General features: G+C 42.3%; 1 protein-coding gene across 3 annotated transcripts in view; it reads right to left on the reverse strand.

Annotated features, from left to right (window-relative positions):
• HYCC1 (hyccin PI4KA lipid kinase complex subunit 1) overlaps positions 1-24,750 on the reverse strand; it is a 436,523-nt gene that overhangs the window by 154,565 nt on the left and 257,208 nt on the right. The window lies entirely within an intron of this gene.

Consider the following 24,750-nt stretch of genomic DNA (forward strand, 5'->3'; position numbering starts at 1 on the left):
AAAGTACACTTACACTCATAATAACACTGTCAAATAAACATTATTTAAAAAAAATATTGCACAAAAAAATTATAAGGGATCAAAGATATGAGATCTCAGGTGTTAGAAAAAAAAGCCACCAAACTACTTTTACAAAGAGATACATACAGATGAGCTTATTATAGTATGTGATTATTTTTGTGCATATTACAGTATGCGATCAGGTATGCAGATATTAGAAAAAACATGTTAAAGAACATTGGAATATGAAATATTCATATTTTCATGTCAGGTTTGTGCTAATGAGAATTTGTCATGGCGTTTGCTTGACAGAGTGGGTCTTTTTTTTCCCTCTCCATTGATTTCTATGGGGGAATACATGCATGTGAAAACGCTATTTGGGTTACCGCTAGCGCAAAAATATTTTTTTCTGAACTTGTAAAACTAGCGCAACCTGACTAACGCAAAAAGCTTAACACTAGCAGAGTTTTTGCGATCGCTGAAAAAAACAAAAACATGTCACTTGTAATCTAGCCCTATGCATATAGTAATAAACATATTAATTATATAAACTTCTTATTATTTTACCTAAATAGAGAAGTTACTTCTTCAGATGGCAGTAAGCTGAGGCAGGAATAGGCAGGCACATAGACAGCCAGGGACAGACAGACACACATATACACAGTCCAGAATAGCCAGACAAACACATGCAAGTGCACATGCACAAACAAACACGATCAGTCATTGAGATAACTTGCTGGCTAGCCCATAATCTGACTAAAAAATAAGGATTCTTGTGACTCAGTTTTTGTTAGTAGAGAGATTATCAACCATGTCATAAGGAATTAACTATATTAGAGAACAACTCTTTATTCACACTAAACAATATTTTGTGTATGTACTTCTAAATTAAGGCTTAAGAAGCCTTCCAATGGGAATTAACTGCTGCAACTTGACTATATTGACTCCTGATCTGGACATAATATAAATTTAAAGTTCCATAAAAAATTGAGATCTGTGCATATCCTAAAATGGCTAATTAAGTAAAAATAGTTTGCATAAAAAAATTGTTTAAAAATTGCTGGTAAAAATGGTAAAATAACTAAAAAATAAGCAAAATTAGTTACATAGCCATGCAGTCTGGAGAAGTCTGATCCACCCCCCGTTCTCAGTGTTTAGCATCAGAAACACAGGCATTGTATTTTAACTGAGTTCACATCAGGTTATTTGCTTTGTAGGCATGCTCCAGCAGATAACCGCTAAAGTCTTGCATTCTACCAAAGCAAAGGTGGATATAGATGCAGCCATAAAAGGAATTGTGTGTGTGTGTGTGTGGGGGGGGGGGGAGTTAGAGCTGTACAATTCGGAAACTTAAAATAAAGGGTTAATGGTGAAGCACTGCAGTATAAATTTGCAGGTAAAGTAATTAAAGTACATATAAATATTTTGTCTATATCCTAACTTGTTGTATGTTGATTTAATTATTTGGGAGACATTTTTCCATATTTTGCAAGTTAATTTAATGGATAGAATTAATAAAAAAATATCAAGCATATAAATATTTTTTTGGAATATTATCTGTTCTAAAGTGGCAATAACTTTATTCCAATAGGGTTCCATTTCGGAACATAACTACATGTGCAAATTAACGGTTGCCTTTCCACCATTTTCACAGGGATTTCAATAAATTTATGTAATCTCGTGTGAGATGCCAAAAACCACCTCATCATTACCTTTTACATTGCATTTTAAAGCTGTACTTGAGGAGGATGGTGTTTTAGTGCTTTTTACTTTTTTTTAATGATTTTCCTATTAGCAGTGCAGCACATGCAGATGTGCACACACATGCACATACACATATACACTTACACACAGATGCAGTTACACACTCACACAGATGCAGTTACACACACAGATGCAATCACACACTCACACAGATGCAGTTACACACTCACACAGATGCACATTCACACACACAGATGCAGTTACACACTCACACAGATGCACATTCACACACACAGATGCAGTCACTCACACAGATGCAGTCACTCACACAGATGCAGTCACTCACACAGATGCAGTCACTCACACAGATGCAGTTACACACTCACACAGATGCAGTTACACACTCACACAGATGCACATTCACACACACAGATGCACAGTCACACACACATACACACAGATGCACAGTCACACACACAGATGCACATTCACACACACAGATGCACATTCACACACACAGATGCAGTCACACACAGATGCAGTCACTCACACAGATGCAGTCACACACACAGATGCAGTCACACACACAGATGCAGTCACACACACAGATGCAGTCACACACACAGATGCAGTCACACACACAGATGCAGTCACTCACACAGATGCAGTCACTCACACAGATGCAGTTACACACTCACACAGATGCAGTTACACACTCACACAGATGCACTTTCACACACACAGATGCAGTCACACACACAGATGCAGTCACTCACACAGATGCAGTTACACACACACACAGATGCAGTCACTCACACAGATGCAGTCACTCACACAGATGCAGTCACTCACACAGATGCAGTTACACACTCACACAGATGCAGTTACACACTCACACAGATGCAGTTACACACTCACACAGATGCAGTTACACACTCACACAGATGCACATTCACACACACAGATGCAGTCACTCACACAGATGCACATTCACACACACAGATGCAGTCACTCACACAGATGCAGTTACACACTCACACAGATGCACATTCACACACACAGATGCAGTCACACACACACAGATGCAGTCACACACACAGATGCAGTCACACACACAGATGCAGTCACACACACAGATGCAGTCACTCACACAGATGCAGTCACTCACACAGATGCAGTTACACACTCACACAGATGCAGTTACACACTCACACAGATGCACTTTCACACACACAGATGCAGTCACTCACACAGATGCAGTTACACACACACACAGATGCAGTCACTCACACAGATGCAGTCACTCACACAGATGCAGTCACTCACACAGATGCAGTTACACACTCACACAGATGCAGTTACACACTCACACAGATGCAGTTACACACTCACACAGATGCAGTTACACACTCACACAGATGCAGTTACACACTCACACAGATGCACATTCACACACACAGATGCAGTCACTCACACAGATGCACATTCACACACACAGATGCAGTCACTCACACAGATGCAGTTACACACTCACACAGATGCACATTCACACACACAGATGCACAGTCACACACACATACACACAGATGCACAGTCACACACATAGATACATACAGATGCACAGTCACACACATACATACACACAGATGCACAGTCACACACAACGAAAATCACAACCAACAATAATGGGGAATCTTTAAGAAGCAACACACCAGTGTTTAAACCACGCATGCGCAAATCAGCGTGTGCGAGCATGGCAACTTATTTACGAGTCGATCGTTATTAGAGAAGACCTAACATAACCATCTGCGTGCAAAAGGTGGGTGGAGCCTGGCAACCATTTTTGGCTGTTTACAACTAAAAGTGTTATACATTTTCAGCTATCACCTTCCAGCTGCTGTACAAAGGACTTGGTGCAGGACGCTTATTGTATGTGTTTAAATAGATAGGCAAAACTTATGTTTGGGTGTAGACTGTCCCTTTAAAGTGCCTCTGATTAACCCCAAATAAAGTTCAGCTGCTCTAGTTGGTCTTTCATGAAATTTTCTTAGTCGCATCCCACAGCAAAAGCCATGATCCACAGACAGCTTCCAAAGCATCAGAGGATCTCATTGTTAAAGGGTATCAGTCAGGAGAAGGGTACAAAATAATTTCCAAGGCATTAGATATACCATGGAACACAGTGAAGACAGTCATCATCAAGTGGAGAAAATATGGCACAACAGTGACATTACCAAGAACTGGACGTCCCTCCAAAATTGATGAAAAGACGAGAAGAAAACTGGTCTGGGAGGCTACCAAGAGGCCTACAGCAACATTAAAGGAGCTGCAGGAATATCTGGCAAGTACTGGCTGTGTGGTACACAAGACAACAATCTTCCGTATTCTTCATATGTCTGGGCTTTGGGGTAGAGTGGCAAGACAAAAGCATTTTCTTATGAAGAAAAACATCCAAGCCAGGCTACATTTTGCAAAAACACATCTGAAGTCTCCCAAAAGCATGTGGGAAAAGGTGTTATGGTCTGATGAAACCAAGGTTGAACTTTTTGGCCATAATTCCAAAAGATATGTTTGGCACAAAAACAACACTGCACATCACCAAAAGAACACCATACCCACAGTGAAGCATGGTGGTGGCAGCATCATGCTTTGGGGCTGTTTTTCTTCAGCTGGAACTGGTGCCTTAGTTAAGCTAGAGGGAATTATGAACAGTTCCAAATACCAGACAATATTGGCACAAAACCTTCAGGCTTCTGCTAGAAAGCTGAACATGAAGAGGAACTTCATCTTTCAGCATGACAACGACTCAAAGCATACATCCAAATCAACAAAGGAATGGCTTCACCAGAAGAAGATTAAAGTTTTGGAATGGCCCAGCCAGAGCCCAGACCTGAATCCGATAGAAAATCTGTGGGGTGATCTGAAAAGGGCTGTGCACAGGAGATACCCTCGCAATCTGACAGATTTAGAGTGTTTTTGCAAAGAAGAGTGGGCAAATCTTGCCAAGTCAAAATGTGCCATGCTGATAGACTCATACCCAAAAAGACTGAGTGCTGTAATAAAATCAAATGGTGCTTCAGTATTGACCGGGAGGACAAGCCTCAAAACAATAGCAATAGTAACCAATATAAAGGAGAGCACTATAAGGAGGATGGTACAAGCACCCTAAACACTGCTATTGTTTTGAGGCTTGTCCTCCCGGTCAGTGACACAGCACTTTGCTTACCAGGGCTCCAGCATTGCATAGAATAGTATAATTTGTTTCAAGGTCAATCCTCTTTTTCAGATAGTGTCTTTTGCTATCCGTGAGCCCCTTGGTATTGGTCTGCACTGTGCTGTGTCGCTGAGTTCTATTATACCAATAGTCTTTGCCTTATAGTTAAACCGAGGAGGCTTGCACCCTTACTACATTTTTAATCAAAGTATTAATCACTTTTTGTATATAATAGCACATAAGTTTTTTTTGCATTAATTTATAACTACATTATAGTAAAAGTTACGTTTTAACTGATTACCGATTCCTTGTGATCTCTCCTACATCCTATTATATGGCTAACATGTGGATACCCATTTGAGTGCTGAGCTACTGTCAACTTCTCTCTCTTTCTTTTTTATTTTTTTATTTATATATTACTGACAGTCAGCACCCCCCTCTTATTATATAGTAGCACATATTTCACTATTAGGTCATAGTATTCAATTATACTAAATTCATACTGTACTACAGATATTGTACTATTATTAGGGGCTTTTGGGGTCCACAGTTATATCCCTCACTTTCTCCTATTCAATAGTTAAATAAATAGAAGGCTGCAACTTGAAGCAATATGGAACTTTTGTGTTATTGTCAACTCTATCACGCAAGTCATACTGTAATAGGTTAAATGTTAAGTAGATGACCTCCATGGGACTATAATTTAGGTAGAATTTAACTATAGTAGCTGAAAACTTAGCTTAAAGGGACACTGAACCCAAATTATTTCTTTTGTAATTCAGAAAGAGCATGCAATTTTAAGCAACTTTCTAATTTACTCCTATTATCAATTTTTCTTCTTTCTCTTGCTATCATTATTTGAAAAAGAAGGCATCTAAGCTTTTTTTTGGTTTCAGTACTCTGGACAGCATTTTTTTATTGGTGGATAAATGTATCCACCAATCAGCAAGGACAACCCAGGTTGTTCACCAAAAATGGGCCGGCATCTAAACTTACACTCTTGCATTTCAAATAAAGATACCAAGAGAATGAAGAAAATTTGATAATAGGAGTAAATTAGAAAATTGCTTAAAATTTCATGCTCAATCTGAATCACAAAAGAAAATTTTGGGGTACAGTGTCCCTTTAAGGTTACTTTCTTGTTGAGTTAACTCTGCACTTATATCATCTAAGCACTGGAGAAGAGAGGAGATATTCCAAAGAGTCTAACATATGTATATTATCTGTTTTTCTCCTATATTTGCAAAACATTTACTATAACACATCAAACCTTAGCAGCGAACATGATATCCAGAGCAATTCATAAAAGGTATAAACATATATCAAGTATTGAATACTAAAATTCTCCAAATGACTAACTGTGGAGATTTCCTTTTAAGGAAGCGCTTACTTAAGCATTTTGAGTAAATAAAATAAGTTCTGGGACTCTGTTTTGTTTTGCCTTCAAAATAATCCTAAAAGGCTTGGTTAAATATATAGAATTTTAGATATCTCTAGCAACAAATATGAGTTCCAGCCCTGTTCATATTGCCTACCACCAAGTTATGGCAGGTAAGGACGTTATATTAATATATAGCCTAATTTTAGTAGGGGGGCAAACATATATACAGTCTTGTTGAAATATCCAGCCCGGGCGTAACTTCAACTTTGTGACTGATTCCTCAACATTATTCTGAAGTATCTGCTGATATTGAGTGGAATCCATGCTACCCTCAACTTTAACAAGATTCCCAGTACCGGCACTGGCCACACAGCCCCACAGCATGATGGAACATCCACCAAATTTTACTGTGGGTAGCAAGTGTGTCTTGGAACGCTGTGTTCTTTTGCCGTCATGCATAACTCCCCGTGTTATGACCAAATAACTCAATCTTTGTTTAATCAGTCCACAGCACCTTCTTCCAAAATGAAGCTGCCTTGTCCACTCTCCCATACAGCTTCTCCATGTGCAAAGTGTGCTGAATTGTTGAACGATGCACAGTGACACCATCTGCAGCAAGATGATGTAGGTGGTCTGTGGGCTGTTTTTGACCGTTCTCACCATCCTTGGCTTTTGCCTCTCCGATATTTTACTTGGCCTGCCACTTCTGGCCTTAACAAGTGTCTGTGGTCTTCCATTTCCTCCCTATGTTCCTCACAGTGGACACTGACAGTTTAAATCTTTGCAATAGCTTTTTGTAGCCTTCCCTTAAACCATAATGTTGAACAATCTCAAAGAGAACAACTTGCAATTGGCCACCTTAAATACCTTTTCTCATGATTGGATGCACCTGTCTATGAAGTTCAAGGCTCAATGGGCTCACCAAACCAATTGTGTGTTTCAATTAATCAGTGCTAGGTAGTTATGCACCTGTCTAATTTTGTTTGGATGCATATTGCACATTTTCTGTTAATCCAATAAATCTCATTTCACTACTGAAATATTACTGTGTCCTTCAGTTATTTGATATATCAAAATGAAATTGCTGATCCAAACATCCAATTATTTATAAATAAAAAACTTTGAAATTGTCAGGGGTGCCTAAACTTTTGCATACAACTGTACAACTGTATATACAGTGTATATATATATATATATATATATATATATATATATATATATATATATACAGTGTATATATATATATATATATATATATATATATATATATATACATATACATATACATATACATACATACATACATACATACATACATACACACACACACACACACACAAATATAAGACTCCGCACTTAATATGAATAAATAAATGATGAATGCATAAAGGAAAATTTAATGAGAACAAAAAAAAGGAAAACAAACAAATCCTTAGTTGCACTACATACAAGAATCAAGATGCAACAACTATACATACAAACTGGGCGTCCCCAGTTATCAAGCAGCAATGGAGTGGTGGAGGTCAGATTTAGAGCAAAAACCACCACTCCATTGCTGCTTGATAACTGGGGACGCCTAGTTTGTATGTATGGTTGTTGCATCCTGGTTCTTGTAGTGCAACTAAGGATTTGTTTGTTTTGCTTTTTTGTGGCCGCATTACAGATTTGCTCCACAGAAGCATCATTTTTGAAAGCCCATGAAAATGAAACAGCTCTAGTGGAATGAGCCGTAATTCACTAAGGAGTCTGCTGTCCAGGTGTCTCATAAGCCAAACTGATGACAGTTCTCAACCAGAGAGAAAGAGTGGTAGAAGTGGCCTTCTTACCCCTACGCTTACCAGAGAAAACAGGGCAGAAGTCTGACGAAAATCTTTAGTTGCATGAAGGAAAAATTTAAGAGCATGCACAACATCCAAGTTATGCAAAAGACGTTCCCTTCTGGGAAGAAGGGTTAGGACAAAAAACATAATTTATGCTTACCAGATAAATTCCTTTATCTCCACGGCTTCATTCCTTACTGTTGGGAAATACAACACCTGGCCACCAGGAGAAGGCAAAGACACCCTAGCCAAAGGCTTAAATATCCCTCCCACTTCCTTATTACCCCAGTCATTCTGCCAAGGGAACAAGGAAATGTAGGAGAAACATTAGGGTATAAATGGTGCCAGAAGAATAAAATAAATAATATGGGACCGCCCATAGACAAGAAAAAAAACGGGCGGGGGCCTGGACTCTACCTATCTGGAAGGAAAGGAATTTATCTGGTAAGCATAAATTATGTTTTCCTTCCTAAGATAGGGAGAGTAAACAGCTTCATTCCTTACTTTTGGGAAAACTATACCAAAGCTCCCGGGGACACTGAATGAATAACGGGAGGGAACAAAAAGGAAGAGGTGGGCCCTATTCTGAGGGCACCATAGCCTGCAAAACTTTTCTCCCGAAAGCTGCTTCAGCCGAAACAAAAACATCAAACTTGCAAACATTTGAAAATGTAAGGACCACCAGGTAGCCGCCTTAAAAATCTGATCCATAGAGGCCTCTTTCTTAAAGGCCCAAGAGGAAGCCACTGCTCTAGTGGAATAAACCGTTATTCTCTCAGGAGGACACTGTCCCGCTGTCTCGTAAGCTAAGCGGATGACACTCCTTAACCAAAAAGATAGGGAAGTCAAAGTAGCCTTCTGCCCCTTACACTTCCCCGAATAGACAACAAACAAAGAGGAAGATTGTCTAAACTCCTTAGTAGCCTGAAGATAGAACTTCAAGTCGCGAACCACATCCAAATTGTGAAGTAAGCATTCCTTCAATTAAGAAGGATTAGGACACAAGGAAGGAACCACAATCTCCTGATTGATGTTGCCTTATCTGCCTTATCTGCATGAAAAATCAGATAAAGGGGCTCACATTGCAAAGCAGAGATCCCAGAAACTCTGCGCGCAGAGACAATAGCCAATAAAAAAAAAGAACCTTTCAAGATAACAATTTAATGTCAACGGAATGCAGAGGCTCAACCCGAAACTGTTGCAAAACCCGAAGATAAAGATTTTGGCTCCAATATGGAGCCTCCAGATCTAAACACAGGTCTGATCCTAATCAGAGCCATAACAAAGGACTGCACTTTGGAAGCTCAGTCAGTCTCTTGTGCAATAAAACCGACAGGGCCGAAATCTGTCCCCTTAAGGAACTAGCAGAAAGGCCATTATCCAGCCCATCCTGGAGAAAAGATAAGATCCTGTCAACCTTAACTCTGTGCCAGGAAAAACCACGCTCTTCACACCAGAATAAGTAGGTCCTCCACCCCTTGTGGTAGATACGCCGAGTAACTGGTTTACGAGCTTGAATAAGAGTATCAATGACGCTCTCAGAGAAACCTCTCTTGGCTAAGACTAAGCGATCAATCTCCACGCAGTCAGCCTTAGAGAATCTAGATTGATGAACAAATGGACCTTGGTTTAGCAGGTCTCTGCGACAACGTAACTTCCACAGGGGCAATGAGGACATCCCCACTAAATCCCCGAACCACGTTCTTCGCGGCTACGATGGAGCAATCAGGAATACTGATACCAGCTCCTGCTTGATGCGGGTCACCACTCGAGGAAGAAGCGGTAATAAAGGACAAAGTTATACCAGTTTGAACCTCCAAGGCACTGCTAGTGCATCTATTAGATCTGCTTGGGGATCCCTCGACCCGTACCTGGGTAGCTTGGTATTGAGACAGAACGCCATGAGATCTATCTCTGGTGTCCCCCACTTGCTGCATATCTCTGCAAACACCTCGGGATGAAGAGACCATTACCCTGGATGGAAGGATTGCCTGCTGAGAAAATCCGCCTCCCAGTTGTCCACACCCGGAATGTGGATCGCTAACAGCGAACAGCTGTGGGCCTCCGCCACTCCAGAATCTGAGAAACTTCCTTCATCGCCAAGGAACTTCTCATTCCCCCCTGATGGTTGATGTAAGCCACCAAGGTTATATTGTCTGATTGGAATCTGATAAACTGGGACGAACCTAGAATTGGTCAAGCCTTCAAGGCCTTGAAGATTGCTCGTAGTTCCAAAATATTGATCGGGAGGGAGGACTCCTCCTGAGTCCACAACCCCTGTGCCTTCCTGGCACCCCAAACAGCTCCCTATCCGGATAAGCTTGCATCCGTAGTCACAATCTCCAAGGATGGTCTTAAGAAGCATGTCCCTCGGGACAGATGATCTGGTCAGAGCCACCAAGAGAGCGATTCTCTCGACCGGCTGTCTAATACAATCTGTTGAGACAGATCTAAATGATCGCCATTCCACTGTCTCAGCATGCACAGTTGAAAAGGTCTGAGACTGAATCTTGCAAAAGGAATGATGTCCATGCAGGACACCTTGAGACCAATCACCTCCATACACTGAGCTACAGAGGGACTCAAGGAGGTCCGGAGGGCAACACATGCCAAAGTTAGCTTGCAAAGTCTCTGGTCTGTTAGAAATATCCTCATGGATATAGAGTCTATTATAGTACCCAGGAATTCCACCCAGGTACTTGGGATAAGAGAACTCTTTTCCAAGTTTATCTTCCATCCATGTGATTGAAGAAGACTGAGAAGGGACTCTGAGAATTCTTCCGCAAGATGAAAGGCTGGTGCTTGCACAAGAATATCATCCAAGTATGGGACTACTGCAATACCCTGAGCTCTGGCAACGGCTAGAAGAGCCCCCATAACCTTCGTAAAGATTCTTGGAGCAGTAGCTAGGCCAAACGAAGGGCAATGAACTGGAAGTGCTGGTCGAGGAATGCAAAACTCAAGAACTGAAAGTGTTCCCTGTGGATTGGAACATGAAGGTAAGCGTCCTTTAGATCTATAGTGGTCATAAACTGGCCTTCCTGAATTAAAGGTAGGATGGACCTTATCGTCTCCATCTTGAAGGAAGGGACACTGAGAAATTTATTTCAGCACTTTAGGTCCAGAATTGGGCGGAAAGTTAACTCCTCCTTTGGGACCACAAAAAGGTTTGAATAAAACCCCAAACCTCTTTTTTCGATAGGCACAGGGACTACAACTCCTAAGAAGGATAGATCCCGAACGCACCCTAGAAAGGCATCCCTCTTTTCTGGTCTGGTAGACAGATTCAAGAGGAGGAATCTGCCCTTTGGTGGATGAGATTCGAAGTCTATCTTGTATCCCTGAGATACCACTTTCAGGACCCACGGATCCTGTTCGTCCTTGAACCAGGTTTGAAAAAAAGAGACAGACAGTCTGTTCCCTACATGATCCGATCCCGGATCAGGGGCCGTCCCTTCATGCCAATACGTTTTCGGCGGGGTTCTTATTCTGCTTGGATTTATTCCAGGACTGAGCCGGCTTCCAAGTACTATTGGGTTGCTCGGGCTTGGAGGAGGATTGTTGTCATTGACATTTGTCAGAACGAAAATTAGAAGATTGTCGTCCCTTAGACTTGTTCGTAACTTGCGGTAGGAAGGCACCCTTGCCTCCGGTAACCGTAGAAATAATTGAGTCCAGGCCTGGACCAAATAAAATCTTTCCCTTGAAGGGAAGAGAAAGGAGTCTGGATTTAGAAGTCATATCCACAGACCAAGACTTCAACCAGAGCGCCCGACGGGCTATGACCGCAAAGCCAGAGGCCTTTGTATTTAGGCGAAAAATTTGCATTTTCGCATCACAGATAAAAGAATTAGCATTCTCAGAGCTTTAATTATGTCTTGAATATCCTCAAGGGGAGACTCCACCTCAATGAGTTCCAACAAAGAGTTGCACCAGTAGGTAGCCGCTCAGGCAACTGCAGCCGCTGGTTGAAACAAAATCCTGTATGTTGAAACCTCTTTCTCCGAAAGGTTTCCATTTTCTTATCCATCAGCTCTCTGAACGAAAAACTATCCTCAAGAGGTATAGTAGTACGTTTAGCAAGTGTAGAGATAGCACCATCACCCTTAGGAATGGAGCCCCACAAATCCAGTTGAGAGTCCGGGACCGGCAATGACTTTTTAAAAGTAGACGAGGGGGAAAAGGAAGAACCAATTCTTTGCCATTCGTTCTCAATAATGTTCGCCATCTTAACCGGCACAGGAAAAGCCAAAAGATTCCGACTCTGAAAGTTCACCCTCTGAAGCTACAGAGGTTAACTAATCATCAGATAACTGGGACATAATAGCTAAATGCGATAAATATTTAGATGACTCCAGGTCAGGAGAGCTATGTTTAACCTTTTTCTTGCGTTTGTTAGTGCAAGGTAATGCACTGAGGGCCACAGACACAGCCATTTGTAACTGCGTGGAAAATTCCACAGGAAGAAGGCCCCCTCCGGATGGGGGATTAGATGTGCTGCGAGGAACTGCATCTGGAGTGGATAATGTAGCAAGGGTAATAATCTCACGGGACGCTGAGTCCTGAGAGGTAGACGGCTCAGAGGAACTAATAGCTTTAGTAGGCTTGTCTCCCTTCTTAGACTTTATAACGGTGTTAAGGCATGTGGAAAATAACTGAGTGTGTGGGAAAACCACAGCCTCCTCACAATATAAACAGGTATGATTTAGTACAGAAGGAATACCTTCTAACATGTCGGAGTCCTCCATAGAAGGGCACAAATAAAAACTTTTTTTTTAATTTTTTTATAGAAAACTGCACCTTTATACTCCCAATGGCTGGGGCACTCACCACCTCCTAGACCCAGACAGTTAGAGGAAACGCTCTCCTCAGGTTCAAGTATAAGCCGGAATGGAGGAAATTAACATAGACCACACCCGGTCACATGGAGTGCAAGACCATACTTCCCCTGTTATTACAAGTACAGAATGTAATAGGAGCTGTGCAACACTTTCAAAAACGAAAGTGAAACTTAAGAGTGAAAACTGTTTGTTCCAGCCAAAAACACACAGTCTATCAGACAAGGAAATAAAATCACACAAAGCAGCATGAAAATAATTAATACACTGATTAATTAACCTCAACTGTTCAATAAACCCCCTTCAGAGGATATTAACCTTGGATCCTATCAAGGTATAAAGGAACCACACTGTGACCCTATTATAGCGTTTTATGTGTAAAAATGTAAACAATCTTACCTGCAGGATCCATGCTGTGGAACAGAACACAGCATCTCAAGTGTGACAGTCTTTTAGCAGCCCTCCTGACATGGACTTGAGTTAGAGAAAGCAGGCAGTGAAACTCGTCAACACTTATTGCTTAGGAGCTGTTAGCAGTAGTATGGATGGTTTCACAGAAAGAAAAAAAAAAAAAAACTTTCCCTGCTGCATCTCCAGACTAACTTTCATCAATACTCTCACTGAGAGGTTGACATGACTACTTAAAATTTCAGTCCTATCTCGAAAAGCAGATACCCTTTTTCCGGACTCTCCGAATCTTCTGACACTTCTCTGCTACCTCCTAACATGACGAAAGGCAAAGAATGACTGGGGTAATGAGGAAGTAGGAGGGATATTTAAGCCTTTGGCTGGGGTGTCTTTGCCTCCTCCTGGTGGCCAGGTGTTGTATTTCCAAACAGTAAGGAATGAAGCAGTGGACTCTCCCTTTCTTAGGAAGGAAAGAAGGAACAACAATTTCCTGATTAATATTGCGATCCGACAATAACTTAGGGAGAAACCCCAGCTTAGTACGAAGGACCGCTTTATCAGCATAAAAAATAAGGTAAGGAAAATCACACTGCAGAGCCGGAAGTTCGGAAACTCAGCGAGCAGAAGAAAATAGCAAGAAGAAACATAACCTTCCAAGATAGTAATTTAATATTAACAGAATGCATCGGTTCAAACAAAGCCTGCTGCAAAACTCTAAGAACAAGGTTAAGACTCCAAGGAGGAGCAACAGATTTAAACACAGGCCTGATTCTGAAACCAAAATTCGAGAAACCTTACTTTGTTCCAAGAAAAAACTTTTGAATCACACCAATGAAGGAATTTACACCATACCCTATGGAAAATTCTACGAGTAAGCGGATTACGAGCCTGAAGCACAGTATCTATGGCTACCAAACTTAGACGTTCAATCTCCAAGCAGCCAGCTTCATAGAAACCAGAAGTAGAAGGTCCTAACTGAAAGGTAACCTCCACAGCGGAAGAGATGACAATCACTAGATCCACAAACCAGATCCTGCGAGGCCATGCAGGAGCTATTAGAATCACAGAAGCTCTCTCCTGTTTGATGCGAGCAATTACTCGTGGAAGCAACGCAAATGGAGGAAACAGGTATGCTAGAATGAAGCTCCAAGGAACCATTAGAGCATCTACCAGAATGGCTTGAGGATCTCTTGACCTTGAACCGTACTTTGGAAGCTTGGCGTTTTGACGAGACACCATCAGATCCAAATCCGGAACCCCCCACCTGAGAGTTATTGTGAAAACCTCTGGGTGGAGAGCCCACTCTCTGGGACGAAAAGTCTGCCTGCTTAGAAAATCCGCCTCCCAGTTGTCCAACCCTGGTAAGTGGATGGCAGAGAGATGGCAATCGTGAGACTCCGCCCACTGGAGAATGCGAGTCACCTCCTTCATTGCCAAGGAACTCAGAGTTCCTCCCTGGTGATTGATGTAGGCCACCAAGGTGATGTTGTCCGACTGAAATCTGATAAATTGGACCAAAGCTAGTTGAGGCCAAGCTATTAAAGCATAGAAAATTGCTCTCAACTCCAAGATGTTTATTTGAAGAGACGACAGACCCTGTGTCTTTAAGAAACCCCAAACTGCTCCCCAGCCTAACAGGCGGGCGTCCGTGGTCACAATTACCTAGGAAGGCCTCAGGAAGCATGTGCCCGAGACAGATGGTCCTGTGAAACCCACCACAAGAGTGAGAATCTTGTTGGGGAATCCAAATGTATCTTCTGCAAGAGATCTGAGTGGTCCCCGTTCCACTGACTGAGCATGCATAACTGCATAGGTCTCAGATGGAATCGAGCAAAAAGAATGAAGTCCATGGAGGCAACCATCAGTCCATGCATTAAACCACAGATGTACGAATAGACTGGAGAGACAGGCAAGAAACAAAGTTTGTATTTTCTGACGTCGGTCAGAAAAATCTTCATGGACAGGGAATCTATGATTGTTCCCAAGAAACACACTCTTGTATCTGGACCAAGGGAACTCTTTCCCAGATTCATTTTTCACCTGTGGGAAAGTAGAATAGACAACAACATCTCGGTATGAGATCTTGATAGATGAAAAGATGGCGCTTGAACTATAATGTCTAGATAAGGCGCCACAGCTATACCCTGGGACCTTACCACTGCCAGAAGAGCCCCCAGAACTTTTGTAAAAATTCTGGGAGCTGTAGCAAGCCAAAAAGAAGGGCAACAAACTGAAAATGTTTGTCCTGGAAGGCAAACCTTAGATACTGGTAATGATCCCTGTGAATAGGAACATGAAGATACGTGTCCTTCAGATCTATGGTCGTCAAGAACTGTCCCTTTTGGACCAAAGGAAGAATAGAACAGATGGTCTTAATCTTAAAGGACGGAACCCTGAGGGATTGATTGAGACACTTTAGGTCCAGAATGGGATGAAAAGTGCCCTCCTTCTTGGGAACTACAAATAGATTTGAATAGAATCCTAGACCCTGTTCCTCTAGAGGAACTGGGACAATCACTCCCAAGGATGATAGGTCCTTTACGCAGTTTAAGAAGGCCTCTCTCTTTATCTGGTTCGCAGGCAACCTTGACAGGTGGAACCTGCCCATGGGAGGAGAAGCTTTGAATCCTATTCTGTAACCGTGGGATACTATAGCTATGGCCCAAGGATCTGGAACATCGTGTATCCAAGCCTGCTGAAAGAAAGAAAGCCTGCCCCCCCACTTGATCCACTACAGGATCGGGGGCGGCCCCTTCATGTTGATTTAGAATCAACGGAAGGCTTCTTAGCTTGGATTGATCTGATTTGGAAGAGGAAGACTTCTATCCCTTAAAGTTACGAAAAAAATGAAAATTAGAATTCTGGCGACCCTTAGGTAATGTCAGAAATAATTTCTGTCAGACCTGGTCCAAACAAGGTTCAACCCTTATAAGGCAGAGATAAAAGCTTGGACTTGGATGTAACATCTGCAGACCAAGATTTTTAACCAGAGAGCTCTGCGAGCTAAAACAGTAAAACCAGAAATCTTAGCACGCAACCTAAAAACTTGCATGTTGGCATCACAAATAAAGGTATTGGCTAGCTTGAGAGTCTTGATCCTGTCTTGGATCTCTTCTATAGTAGTCTCTTCTAGGATAAGATTAGATAAAGCAATCATTGCACCAATAAGATGCTGCCCCCGCAACTGTAGCAATACTAGCAACATGTTGCCACTGTAATCCCTGATGAATGTACATCTTCTTCAAAAAAGTCTCAAACTTCTTATCCATGGGATCCTTGAAAGAACAACTATCTTCAATAGGAATAGTAGTTCTCATAGCCAGAGTAGAGATAGCTTCCTCTAATTTGGGCCCCTGTGCGCCACGAATCACGAATAGCATTAGCAACAGGAAACATCTTTTTAAAAACAGGGGACGGGGAAAAAGGAATCCCTGGTTTATCACATTCCTGAGTAATAATATCTGCCATATGGTCTGGAACTGGAAATACTTGCACAGATGGGGGTACATCATATACCCTATTAAGCTTACTAGACCTATTTGGATTCTCCGCAACAGATGCGTCGAATCCTTCCAAAGTAGCAAGAACCTCCTTCAAAAGAACTCAAAGGTGTTCTAACTTAAATCTGAAATGAATCTCCTCTGAATCTGCAGAATTCGTCACTACAGTATTAAAATCTGACAATTCCCCCTCAGAAGCCAGTGACAAATCATCCAATCAGATAATTGAGACAAACTGACTAACGCAGCCTTAGCAGAGTCAGCCTTACTAACATCAATATGTTTAGATTTCCTCTTACGCTTACCAGTAACCTTTGGAAAAGCTGATAGAGGCTGCGGAAACAGCAGAAGTAATCTGCACAGCGAAATCCCCAGGTAAAAAACACCCCCAGGAGGTTGTTGAGAGGAACCGCAGGGCACTGCATGTGAAGCTTGCGAGGAAAGCGGAGGCGTTGCTAGGATAACACTATCCTGAGAGACAGGAGGCTCAGGGAGATTCATCAGTTTAAATGAAATAAAACATAATATTAAGTGTAAAGTTATACAAAGCACAAAGTATAAATGCATCAAAACACGTCTCTCCTTCAAATATAGAAATGCAGGGGAATGCCCTCTGGAAAAATAATGGCAAAATTTGCCTTTTTAGAATTTCACTAGGGATCTCTCAGTGCTGGAGAATGGAGAATCATTTATATAATTTTGTCTGAGATGAGAGGTTTATATCATTAGGCCCTAAGTATCTGCCATTATTTAAAGTCAGATAAAAAAGAAGTAAATGTAGGGAGAGATAGATGAGATTAGGAGGTCTATTTCTGCAGGCCCAATCCAATTATATGGACATGTTCTTAAGAACAATGGATTGAGGCTTTAATCAGCAAAATGGTTAATTCATATACAAAAATACACCCAAAGGATCAATTTCCTATACATTTATACTATGCTATAACAAGTCATTAGGACCACAATAAGGGAAAATTATTTTTACAGTTTAATGTCCCTTTAACCTTTTAACTCAGAGCTTTGCAGTTTGCCATCTATAGATCAAGACAATGGACAATCAGATTAGTATACTCCAAAATCAGCACCATGTGAGCTATAAAAAATATAAGTTATGCTTACCAGATACTCCTTTCCTTCCTGGCAGAGAGAATCCACAACTTCATTCCTTACTGTTGGGAAAAACAACAACACCTGACCACCAGGAGGAGGTAAAGACACCCCAGCCAAAGGCTTAAATATCCCTCCCACTTCTCCTATCCCTCAGTCATTCTGCCGAGGGAACAAGGAAAAGTAGGAGAAACATCAGGGTATGAAGGTGCCAGAAGAATTAATATGAAAAAGGGAGCCGATCATAAAAATATAAAATTACAGGCGGGGTCGTGGACTTTCCCTGGCAGGAAGGAAATTAATTTATCTGGTAAGCATAAATTATGTATGTTTTCCTTCCATAAGGCAGGGAGAGTCCACAACGTCATTCCTTACTGTTGGGAAAACTATACCCAAGCTCCAGAGGCCACTGAATGAATATCGGGAGGGAACAACAACAACAACAAAAAAAAAAAAAAAGAGGCGGACCCTATTCTGAGGGCACCACAGCCTGCAAAACTCTTCTCCCGAAAGCTGCTTCAGCCGAAGCAAACATATCAAACTTGTATAATTTAGAAAAAAAAAGTGTGTAAGGACGACCAGGTAGCCGCCTTACAAATCTGATCCATTGAAGCTTCATTCTTAAAAGCCCAGGAGGAAGCCACTGCTCTAGTGGAATAAGCCCTTATCCTCTCAGGAGGCTGTCGTCCCGCTGTCTCATAAGCCAAGCGGATGACACTCCTCAACCAGAAAGATAGGGAAGTCGTACTAGCCTTCTGCCCCTTACGCTTCCCCGTGTAGACGACAAACAAAGAGGAAGATTGTCTGAATTCTTTAGTAGCCTGAATATAGAACTTCAAGACACGAACCACATCTAGATTGTGAAGCAAGCGTTTCTTCGCTGAAGAATGATTAAGACACAAGGAAGGAACAAAAATTTCTTGATTAATGTTACAGTCCGACACCACTTTAGGGAGGAACCCTAATTTAGTACATAAAACCATCTTAGCATGGAAAACAAGATAAGGGGAGTCACATTGTAAAGCAGAAATCTCAGAAACTCTGCGAGCAGAGGCAATAGCCAGCAAAAAAACAACCTTCATAGGCTCAAATGGAGCCTGCTGCAAAACACTAAGAACAAGATTTAGGCTACACGGTGGAGCAACAGATCTAAACACAGGTCTGATCCTAGTCAGAGCCTTAAAGCACTACACATTCGGAAGCTCAGCCAATCTCTTGTGCAGTAACACCGACAGGGCCGATATCTGTCCCTTCTGGGAACTAGCAGATAGACCCTTCTCCAGAACATCCTGGAGAAAAGATAAAATTCTGGCAACCTTAACCTTATACCAGGAAAAGCCACGCTCTTCACACCAGAACAAGTAATTCCTCCACACTTTATGGTAGATACGACAAGTAACTGGCTTACGAGCTTGAACCAGTGTCAATAACACTCTCAGAAAAACCTCTCTTGGCTAAGACTAAGCATTCAATCTACACGCAGTCAGCCTCAGAGAATCTAGATTTTGATTAACAAAAGGACCCTGTATCAGCAGATCTCTGCGACAAGGTAACCTTCACTGAGGAGATGAGGACATCCCCACCAGATGAGCAAACCACGTCCTTCTCGGCCACAATGGAGCAATCAGAATCACTGATGCTCGCTCCCGCTTGATGCGAGCCATCACACAAGGGAGAGGCGGTAATAGAGGAAAAAGATATACGAGTCTGAATCTACCTGGTACTGATAGAGCAACTATCAATTCCGCCTGAGGATCCCTCGACCCGTACCTGGGTAGCTTGGTATTGAGGCGGGATGCCATGAGATCTATCTCCAGCGTCCCCCACTCGCTGCATATCTCTGCAAACACCTCAGGCTGGAGAGACCATTCCCCTGGGTGAAAGGATTGCCTGATGAGGAAGTCCGCTTCCCAGTTCCCCACACCCGGAATATGAATCTCTGACAGCGTACATCTGTGTCTCCGCCCACTCTAGCATCTGAGATACTTCTCTCATTGCCAAGGAACTTATAGTTCAACCCTGATGGTTGATGTAGGCAACCGAGGTTATATTGTCTGATTGTAATCTGATAAACTGGAACGAACCAAGCCTTCAAGGCATTGAAGATTGCCCGGAGTTCCAAAATATTGATTGGAAGGTAGGACTCCTCCTGAGTCCACAGACCTTGTGCCTTCTTGGCATCCCAAATGGCTCCCCAGCCGGAAAGGCTTGCGTCCGTAATCACAATCTCCCAGGACGGTCTCAAGAAGCACGTGCCTTGGGACAGATGATCTGGACAGAGCCACCAAAAGAGTGAGTCTCTTGACAGGTTGTCCAGCACGATCTGTTGAGAGAGATATGAATGGTCGCCGTTCCATTGTCTCAGCATGCATAGTTGTAAGGGTCTGAGATAGAATCTGGTAAAAGGAATGACGTCTATACAGGACACTGAGTCCAATCACCTCCATACACTGAGCCACTGAGGGTCTCAAGGATGCCTGGAGTGCAATACATGCAGACGTTAACTTGCAACGTCTCTAATCCGTGAGGAATATTCTCATGGATATGGAGTCTATGATAGTTCCCAGGAAATTCACCCTGGTATTTGGAGTAAAAACTATTTTCCAAGTTTATCTTCCATCCATGTGATCAAAGAAGATTAAGAAGGGACTCCGAATGTTCTTCCACTAGACGAAAGATGGTGCCTGTACCAAGATATAATCCAGGTAAGGCGCTACTGCAATACCATGTATTCTGGCAATGGCTAGAAGAGCCACCAGAACCTTCAAAAATATCCTTGGAGCAGTAGCTAGGCCAAATGGAACAGCTATCAAATGGAAGTGCTGGTCCAGAAAGGCAAACCTCAGGAACTGAAAATGTTCCCTGTGTATCGGGACATGAAGGTATGCATCCTTCAGGTCTATTGTGGTCATAAACTGTCCTTCCGTATTGTCTCCATCTTTAAAGAGGGAACACTGAAAACGTGTTTAGGCACTTTAGGTCCAGAATTGGACGAAGAGTTCCCTCCTCCTTTGGAACCACGAAAAGGTTTGAATAAAACCCCAAACCTCTTTCTGCTGTAGATACCAGGACAATTACTCCAAGAGAGGAGAGATCCCGTATGCAACCTAAGAAGGCAGCCCTCTTTTTTGGTCTTATAGACATAAAGAGAGAAGGAATCTGCCCCTGGGCTGATGAGACTTGAATCCTATTCTGTATCCCTGAGATACAACCTCCAGGACCCAAGGGTCCTGTACATCCTGGAACCAAGCGTCAGAAAAAAAAAAGAGACAGTCTGCCCCCTACTTGATCCAATCCCGGATCGGGGGCCGCCCCTTCCTGCCGATTTGTTCTCGGCAGACTTCTTAGTCTGTATGGACTTATTCCAGGACTAAGCTGGCTTCCAAGTACTCTTGGGCTGCTCAGACTTGGAGGAAGATTGCTGTTGTTGTGGTTTGTCAGAACGAAAGGAACAAAACTTAGACAATTTCCGTCCATTAGGCCTATTTTTTTTATCCTGCAGTGGGAAGTCACCTTTCCCTCCGGTAACTGTAGAAATAATGGAGTCCAGCCCTGGACCAAATAAAGTCTTCCCCTTGAACAGAAGAGAAAGGAGTCTGGATTTAGAAGTAATCTCCGCAGACCAAGACTTCAACCAGAGAGCCCGGCGGGCTAGGACCGCAAAGCCAGAAGCCTTCGCATTAATGCGAATAATCTGCATATTCACACCACAGATGGAGTTAGCAATTCTCAGAGCCTTAATTCTCTCCTGAATATCCTCGAGGGGAGTCTCCACCTCATTGAGCTCCGACAGAGTGTCGCACAAGTATGTAGCTGCACCAGCAAAGGTTTCCATTTTCTTTTCCATAGGTTCTCTAAAAGAAGAACTATTCTCCAGAGGGATAGTAGTATGCTTAGCCAGCGTAGAAATAGCGCCATCCACCTTAGGGATGGAACCCCACAAGTCTTATTGAGTCAGGGACCGGGAATTATTTTTTTTAAAGTAGACGAGGGGGGAAAAGAAGTTCCCATTCTTTCCCATTAGTTACTAATAATGTTCTTAACTGGCACAGGAAAAGTCAGAGGGACCTCCCTGTCTTCATAAACCCTGTCTAATTTAGGGATCTTAGGTTCCTCAGGGAGTGTAGCCTCTTGAACCTCTAGCGTAGACAGAACCTCCTTTAATTAAAAATGCAGATGCTCAATTTTAAATCTAAAGGAGGGTTCCTCCACTGAAGGTGGTTTAGAAACTGAAGTCTCCGACTCAGAAAGGTGACCCTCTGAAGCAACAGAGGTTAACTCATCCTTGGATAGCTGGGACATAGTAGCTAAATCCGACAAATATTTAGATGACTAAGTCAGGAGAACTATGTTTAACCTTTCACTTGCGTTTGTTAGAGCGAGGTAAGGCACTCAGGGCCGCAGACACCGCAGATTGTAACTGTGCGGTAAAGTCAGCAGAAAAAAAGCCCCCTTTAGATGGAGGATTAGTTTGGTCACGCGGAACTGCATGTGGAACGGGTAGTGTAGAAAGGGTAGTAATTTCTCGGTGCCCAGATTCCTGAGAGGTAGATGGCTCAGAGGGGCTAATAGCGCTATGAGTATCAGCGGGCTTGTCTCCCTTCTTAGACTTTAGAACAGTACTTAGGCAAATGGAACAAAATTAAGCAGGCGGGCAAACCACAGCCTCCTCACAATATAAACAGGAATTATTAATCAGTAAAGAAGGAGTGGAACCTTATAATTAGTGATGTCGCGAATAGTTCCCGGCGAACATAGCATGTTTACGTTCGCCGTGCCCCCTATTTGTCATCATTGAGTAAACTTTGACCCTGTACCTCACAGTCAGCAGACACATTACAGCCAATCAGAGGCAGACCCTCCCTCCCAGACCCTCCCACCTCCTGGACAGCATCCATTTTAGATTCATTTGGAAGCTGCATTCTTAGTGAGAGGAGGGACAGTGTAGCTGCTGCTGATATAATAGGGAAATCGATAGCTAGGCTAGTGTATTCAGTGTCCACTACAGTCCTGAAGGACTCATCTGATCTCTGCTGTAAGGTCAGCACCCCAAAAAGCCCTTTTTAGGGCTAGAACATCAGTCTGCTTTTTTTTTCCCCCTGTGTAATCTAATTGCAGTTGCCTGCCTGCCAGCGTGTGTCAGGCTCACAGCGTATACTGTGCCCACTTGCCCAATGCCACCACTCATATCTGGTGTAACAGTAGTGTACATTTAAAAAAAAAACAACACTTTTTTGACTGTGAAATAATAGCAGACAGCTGCCAGTACCCAAGATGGCCGCCAATAAGGCAGATGGGGAGGGTTAGAGAGCTGTTTTGGGGGGGGGATGCTACACCACAGCATATGTAAATATGCTTAAAAAATTAATACAATTTAAAAACCTTTTATTTTAGTACTGGCAGACTTTCTGCCAGTACTTAAGATGGCGGGGACAATTGTGGGGTGGAGGAGGGAGCTGTTTGAGAGGGATCAGGGGGTCTGATGTGTCAGGTGGGAGGCTGATCTCTACACTAAAGCTAAAATTAACCCTGCAAGCTCCCTACAAACTACCTAATTAAACCCTTCACTGCTAGCCATGATACACGTGTGATGCGCAGCAGCATTTAGCGGCCTTCTAATTACCAGAAAGCAACGCCAAAGTCATATATGTCTGCTATTTCTGAACAAAGGGGATCCCAGAGAAGCATTTACAACCATTTGTGCCATAATTGCACAAGCTGTTTGTAAATAATTTCAGTGAGAAATCTAAAATTGCGAAAAAATGTAAGTTTTTTTTTAATTTGATCGCATTTAGCGGTGAAATGGTGGCATGAAATATACCAAAATGGGCCTAGATCAATACTTTGGGTTGTCTACTACACTACACTTAAGCTAAAATTAACTCTACAAGCTCCCTACATGCTCCCTAATTAACCCCTTCACTGCTGGGCATAAAACAAGTGTGGTGCGTAGTGGCATTTAGCAGCCTTCAAATTACCAAAAAGCAACGCCAAAGCCATTTAAGTCTGCTATTTCTGAACAAAGGGGATCCCAGAGAAGCATTTACAACCATTTATGCCATAATTGCATAAGTTGTTTGTAAATAATTTCAGTGAGAAACCTAAAGTTTGTGAAAAAGTGAACAATTTTTTTTTATTTAATCGCATTTGGCGGTGAAATGGTGGCATGAAATATACCAAAATGGGCCTAGGTCAATACTTTGGGATGTCTTCTAAAAAAATATATATACATGTCAAGGGATATTCAGGTATTCCTGACAAATATCAGGGTTCCAATGTAACTAGCGCTCATTTTGAAAAAAAGTGGTTTTGAAATAGCAAAGTGCTTCTTGTATTTATTTCCCTATAACATGCAAAAAAAGCAAAGAACATGTTAACATTGGGTATTTCTAAACTCAGGACAAAATTTAGAAACCACTTAGATGTTGTACCCGCTGCGGGAGTTTGGTTTGTCACTGTGAAGCAGGCGTAACCCTTACACTACCTGATCGATACAACATCATACCTGATGTTTTAAAGCATGTTATTCCAAACAATTTAGGAATGTTAGGTGATTTATGCCCTTTATGGATTAAAACCAGACTCTGCATCAAATATGTAATTTTCCATGGGAGTTTTGCCATGGATCCCCCTCCGGCATGCCACAGTCCAGGTGTTAGTCCCCTTGAAACAACTTTTCCATCACTATTGTGGCCAGAAAGAGTCCCTGTGGGTTTTAAAATTCGCCTGCCAATTGAAGTCTATGGCGGTTCGCGAACTTTTGTGGAAGTTCGCGTTC

This window comes from Bombina bombina, chromosome 5, assembly GCF_027579735.1.
Source record: "Bombina bombina isolate aBomBom1 chromosome 5, aBomBom1.pri, whole genome shotgun sequence".
Taxonomy (NCBI): Eukaryota; Metazoa; Chordata; class Amphibia; order Anura; family Bombinatoridae; genus Bombina; species Bombina bombina.